The sequence below is a fragment of the Lampetra planeri genome, chromosome 11 (genome assembly GCF_965212315.1).
Source record: "Lampetra planeri chromosome 11, kcLamPlan1.2.h2, whole genome shotgun sequence".
NCBI classification, from domain to species: domain Eukaryota; kingdom Metazoa; phylum Chordata; class Hyperoartia; order Petromyzontiformes; family Petromyzontidae; genus Lampetra; species Lampetra planeri.
The window spans coordinates 1,251,083-1,257,082 of record NC_136117.1 but is presented as its reverse complement, the minus strand read 5'-3'; the positions used below and the strand labels follow the sequence as shown (position 1 = coordinate 1,257,082).

Sequence of the window (6,000 nt, the reverse complement as noted above, 5' to 3'; positions counted from 1 at the left end):
CGCTGTTTGCTTTTGTTGCATTGTTTGCCTTATCATGAACATTGTATTATGCACTCGGTGATATCTCATTCACCGACATTTGGAATTAAGCCATTGATTAATTTGTTTTTATTTGTATAACAGTATCACGTATTAAGTTTAACACGTAGGGTTTCAACAGTATCACGTATTAAGTTTAACACGTAGGCTTTCGCGACCAATATCACCCATAATAGAGGTTTTTTGAGTTAGATCGCGTAAATATATGAATGTATCGTTAAAACCTGCCGCCACTCGACATAGCCAACTAGTAAGGGTTGTCACGTAAACATAACATGCCAATTCGTCACTAGTACAGCACACCAGATTACCGTTGGTAGGGCTATTTTAATAAACACGATAAACAGGAAGGACGAATCCAAAGGGCTCGCATAATGCACATGCATAATGTACGTTGTCTCAGTAATTCCCCCCCCCCCCTCCCCCACTTTGCCAAAAAACGCGCAGAAGCGTGGTCAACACATCTACGCCTCTATATAAGGAACGAAACAGGAACTTTTCCACAAATCTGGCTGTCACCTGATTAAGCTAGTTGTAATTACTGGCGAGACGTCGTACTCAGATTGTAAATGTTGTGGCTTGGCTCTCCAACACACCGGTGTGATGTACTAGTGACGAATTGGCATGTTCTGTTTACGTGGCAACCTGTACTAGTTGGCTGTGTCGGGTGGTGGCGGGTTTTAACGACACATTTATATATTTATGCAATGTAACTAACAAAAACCTCTTATGGAGTGTCATGTATTCGTGGAACAGAGTGTTGTTGCTTTTTTGATAACTGGTGCTCTGATTTTTTAAAACATAACTTAGGAACTTGTTTGTACTAAAACCTCTCTGTCTGTGTGTTTGAACAATGTATCAAATCCATCCGTTACATATGTAGTCAGCGACTTCCGAGACACGACATGTAGAGGGCTCCTTATTTATTTCTCACACTTACAGGCACAATCACTGAGCGACATATATATACGGGCTATGCATAGCTGACCCATCCATACAGCCCCATCGTCGGAGTGTAACTATACAGCTGGCTGACTAACATAGCGACAACGACGATCGGAGCCATACAGAGGATCGGCCATGCGGTCGGACGATGGAGAGATGACTGCGAAGACAGCGACGGCAGCCAGGACCCGGACCCCACGACAGCCCCCGAACCTTCAGTCACTCCCCCCTTATATACTCCTCGGCGTGGCCAGGCCCCGGCTCTTCGAGCAGGTTCCCGGAGCTTCCCGACTGACCCCGTCTTTAACCTTTAGCCCAGTTATGCCCCCCTTATAGTTGATTATTGTATAATGCACCCATACCCGTGATTATCCCTCCGGGTCAACAGATGGCACCCTGTCATTACACATGAGATCTACTAATGAGGAAAATAAGATTGGCTTCTGTCATTTTGTATAACAAAACAATCATATCCTAGACAAATACAAAAATATAATAAATGACATATACCTGCCAGAACTACACCACTGGTTATTACTGCAGTGCATATTAACCACTGAAAAGGCTCTGATGTCATTCTAAAAGAGTGTAATGTTTGCTGGAATCACGGTCAAATTTTTTTTAAATTAAAAAATACCTGCAAATAAAAAAAATACACAAAGCAACATTGCTACCTACTGTGAAACTACTGCAGATTATATTATAGTCTTGTGCTTTAAGACTGACGCGAATACCAAATGTACGAAAATTACATTTTTATTAGTGTGAAAATATTTGGCTTAGTGTAAGAGCCTTTTCAGTGGAGGTTGGGTGTCTATGTCGGAGATAGCGAGCACGCGATGCCTGCTCCAGCGCCACGGGAAATGGAGGCAGAGACAGCAGTGTGCGTGGATGTCCATCAGGCGCCAGCATCTGTAGATTCAAAATAATATGAATAAAGATCAAAGTGGGCTTGCAATAAAAAAAAATGCTTGATAATTTAGTACTTTTACACGAGGCTATCATATAGGTGCTATTTTTCACACAACCTGTAGTTTCACAGTTGGGTGAAATGTTGCTGTGTGTAATCGCAATTAAGTAATTTATAGGTAAAAAAATATATTTGGCAATTTGAACTACGATACTGGCACATAATGGCCTACTCTTTTCCAATGGCTTCATATGATATTTTTAAGTCCAATGTGCAGCAGGGTGCATATATTTTTCAGTTAATACAGTGAGGGAAAAAAGTATTTGATCCCCTGCTGATTTTGTACGTTTGCCCACTACCAAATAAATTATCAGTCTATAATTTTAATGGTAGGTTTATTTGAACAGTGAGAGACAGAATAACAACAAAAATGTTATAAATTGATTTGCATTTTAATGAGGGAAATAAGTATTTGACCCCCTCTCAATCTGAAAGATTTCTGGCTCCCAGGTGTCTTTTATACAAGTAACGAGCTGAGATTAGGAGCACACTCTCAAAGGGAGTGCTCCTAATCTCAGCTTTGTTACCTGTATAAAAGACACCTGTTCACAGAAGCAATCAATCAGATTCCAAACTCTCCACCATGGCCAAGACCAAAAAGCTCTCCAAGGATGTCAGGGACAAGATTGTAGACCTACACAAGGCGGGAATGGGCTACAAGACCATCGCCAAGCACCTTGGTGAGAAGGTGACAACAGTTAGTGCGATTATTCGCAAATGGAAGAAACACTATAAGAACTGTTAATCTCCCTCGACCTGGGGCTCCATGCAAGATCTCACCTCGTGGAGTTGCAATGATCATTAGAACGGCGAGGAATCAGCCCAGAACTACACGGGAGGATCTTGTCAAGGCAGCTGAGACCATAGTCACCAAGAAAACAATTGGTAACACACTACGCCGTGAAGGACTCAAATCCTGCAGCGCCCGCAAGGTCCCCCTGCTAAAGAAAAAACATATACATTCCCGTCTTTAGTTTGCCAATGAACATCTGAATGATTCAGAGGACAACTGGGTGAAAGTGTTGCGGTCAAATGAGACCAAAATGGAGCTCTTTGGCATCAACTCAACTCGCCGTGTTTGGAGAAGGAGGAATGCTGCCTATGACCCCAAGAACACCATCCCCACCGTCAAACATGGAGGTGGAAACATTATGCTTTGGGGGTGTTTTTCTGCTAAGGGGACAGGACAACTTCACATCAAAGGGACGATGGACGGAGCCATGTACCGTCAAATCTTGGGTGAGATCCTCCTTCCCTCAGCCAGGGCATTTAAAATGGGTCGTGGATGGGTATTCCAGCATGACAATGACCCAAAACACACGGCCAAGGCAACAAAGGAGTGGCTCAAGAAGAAGCAAATTAAGGTCCTTGAGTGGCCTAGCCAGTCTCCAGACCTTAATCCCATAGAAAATCTTTGGAGGGAGCTGAAGGTTCGAGTTGTCAAACGTCAGCCTCGAAACCTTAATGACTTGGAGAAGATCTGCAAAGAGGAGTGGGACAAAATCCCTCCTGAGATGTGTGTAAACCTGGTGGCCAACTACAAGAAACATCTGACCTCTGTGATTGCCAACAAGGGTTTTGCCACCAAGTACTAAGTCATGTTTTGCAGAGGGGTCAAATACTTATTTCCCTCATTAAAATGCAAATCAATTTATAACATTTTTGACATGCGTTTTTCTGGATTTTGTTGTTGTTATTCTGTCTCTCACTGTTCAAATTAACCTACCATTAAAATTATAGACTGATCATTTCTTTGTCAGTGGGCAAACGTGCAAAATCAGCAGGGGATCAAATACTTTTTTCCCTCACTGTACATCCTCAGTAATAACAGGGTGGCCTACCAGATTAAAATGGAGAAGCTCTGCAAAAAGTGATTTATGAGCTACTGCTGGTCCATGTTATATTTCCCCACTAATTATATAACCACTGTGCAGAAATATGAATGTACATTTAAACATAATGGCATATCGTTCTGCTGAAAAGTACAGCGCATATATGATTTAAGGCACCTCAACATCAAGGGTAGGATCATCCACTTCTGTGTTCAGCTTAGCTGAGAGTGACGTATTTTCGTTTGGTGAATGGAGATGCTGGGAGTCTTCCTGTTTCTCCTTTTCAAAGGCAGAATTTACCGACTTTTCCTTTAGCTATACGAGAGGGGATACAAATAGCACCATCATTTACACCCTGATGGCAGGGTTGTGCAATGGTAACACATTCTAGATTTGAAGCTTTCGTGACTGCAAGAATTCATACTCTTTGTTTTTTTCGGTAAAGACACGTAGGTAAAACAATCAATAAAATAAAATAAATGAAAACAACTAAATTTAATCACGACGTTTCGGAGGCAACACAAGCCTCCCTCATCAGGTGTAAAAAAGAGGCACAGCAAAATAACTAGCGAGCGGTTATTTGTGATGAGATTGTTACATAGGGAAAGAGGAGGGGGAGGAGCCAAGGAGGACGGGTGCAGGATGGGGAGGTGGGGTGTGGGTGGAGCTCGGAAGGTGAGGGTGAAGGAGGACGGAGCCACGGATGGGGGACGCAGAACAGGGGAGAGTCGCGGTTCAGGTTTAACATGGTTAATCATGTGGCTCCGTCCTCCTTCACCTTCACCTTCCTAGCCCCCCCCCATCCTGCGCCCGTCCTCCTTGGCTCCTCCCCCTCTTACCCTATGTAACAATGTCTCATCACAAATAACTCTAGCTACAGTTATTTTGCTGTGCCTTTTTTACACCTGATGAGGGAGGCTTGTGTTGCCTCCGAAACGTCGTGATTTAATTTAGTTTTCATTTATTTTATTGATTGTTTTACCTACGTGACTTTACCGAAAAAACCAAAGAGTATGGTAACACATATCTCACACAAAGAAGGATCTGGATTTGATTCCTGGCTCAGTCGCCTTTCTGTGAGGAGTTTGTATTTTCTCCCCCTGTTATGTATTGGCTTCTCAAAGGTTCTCTGGTTTCCTCACATGCATAAACACACATAACGCAATTGGTGGTGGCCAAACATCCCAATGCAGTAGGACCCTCCTTGAAAAGAGTCTTCGGACTTAGTGTGGCTTTCCTTGGCAAATTAGTAAATATTACATTATTGATTGGAAGCTTTCGTGACTGCAGGAATTACTCGGCTAACACACAGTCAACACATAGCCTGGTGTTAACAGTGTTAGACAACTCTCTGCATTGCATTACATTTCCAAAAAATTGCTAAGTTTGTTTTCTCAAACTGCCTATTTCTCTCTCTAAAATTTTACCAGGGTCTCATAGTTCCATTCGCTCTTTCTCTCCCCCGGCCGCCACGAGGTGGATTTCCACACAGCTCTCTCATTGATATGCTAATTTCTCTGCTCCAGCAGACCCACCTCTCTCTCTGCCCCCCCCCCCCCCGCTCTCTATTTAAGGCCGCGACACAGAGGCATTGGGTCTCTGTGTGTCAATGTTGTATGTCTCTCTGTGTGTCTCTGTGTTGTCTCTCTCTGCTTGTGTGTCTGTCTGTGTGTCTGTGTTTTGTCTCTCTCTCTCTCTCTCAAATTTAGTTCTACCTTATGACTACTGCTTGTGTTGCAATCGAAACGTCGTATTCTATTTAATTTATTTTCTTTCTACGTGACTTTACCGAAAGAACCAACGAGTTATTACATTATTATGTCCGTGATCAGTATACTGGATGTCATAAAATACCTTTTCGTCATCATCATCATGCACCGTATTTTACTTACATTTGAAAGTGTGAAATCCGTTCCACCATCACGTGGACGGCCATGGGAAGTGGCCATGGTTGGGGCCCTCATAAATGCATCCACTCGAGATTGTAGAATAACAGCATCTGGGGTAAAGGTGTTAGACGTTCTGCACAACAAGGCCCAAACACATCAAGCAACCAGTAAAGATATGCACGATCAAAGTAGTAATATATAAGACGAAACACGTTAGGGGCCGTCTATAAATGACGTCACGCGATTTAGGCCGATTTTTGACCCCCTCCTCCCCCCCTCGTCACACGGCGTCACAAAAAGTCAGAACCCCCTCAAATATGACGTC

General features: G+C 43.1%; 1 long non-coding RNA gene across 3 annotated transcripts in view; it reads right to left on the bottom strand.

Moving 5' to 3' along the window:
- Positions 1-950: 950 nt before the first annotated feature.
- LOC144721179 (uncharacterized) overlaps positions 951-6,000 on the bottom strand; it is a 35,104-nt gene continuing 30,054 nt past the window's right edge. For 2 of the 3 annotated variants that reach the window (XR_013585855.1, XR_013585856.1), the window contains exons 2-4: positions 5,679-5,785; positions 3,964-4,101; positions 951-1,896 (exon numbers count right to left, since the gene is read on the bottom strand). This is a non-coding gene — a long non-coding RNA (uncharacterized LOC144721179). Of the gene's footprint in view, positions 1,897-3,963; positions 4,102-5,678; positions 5,809-6,000 lie in introns of all 3 variants that reach the window. The other variant, XR_013585854.1, reaches the window with a different exon arrangement.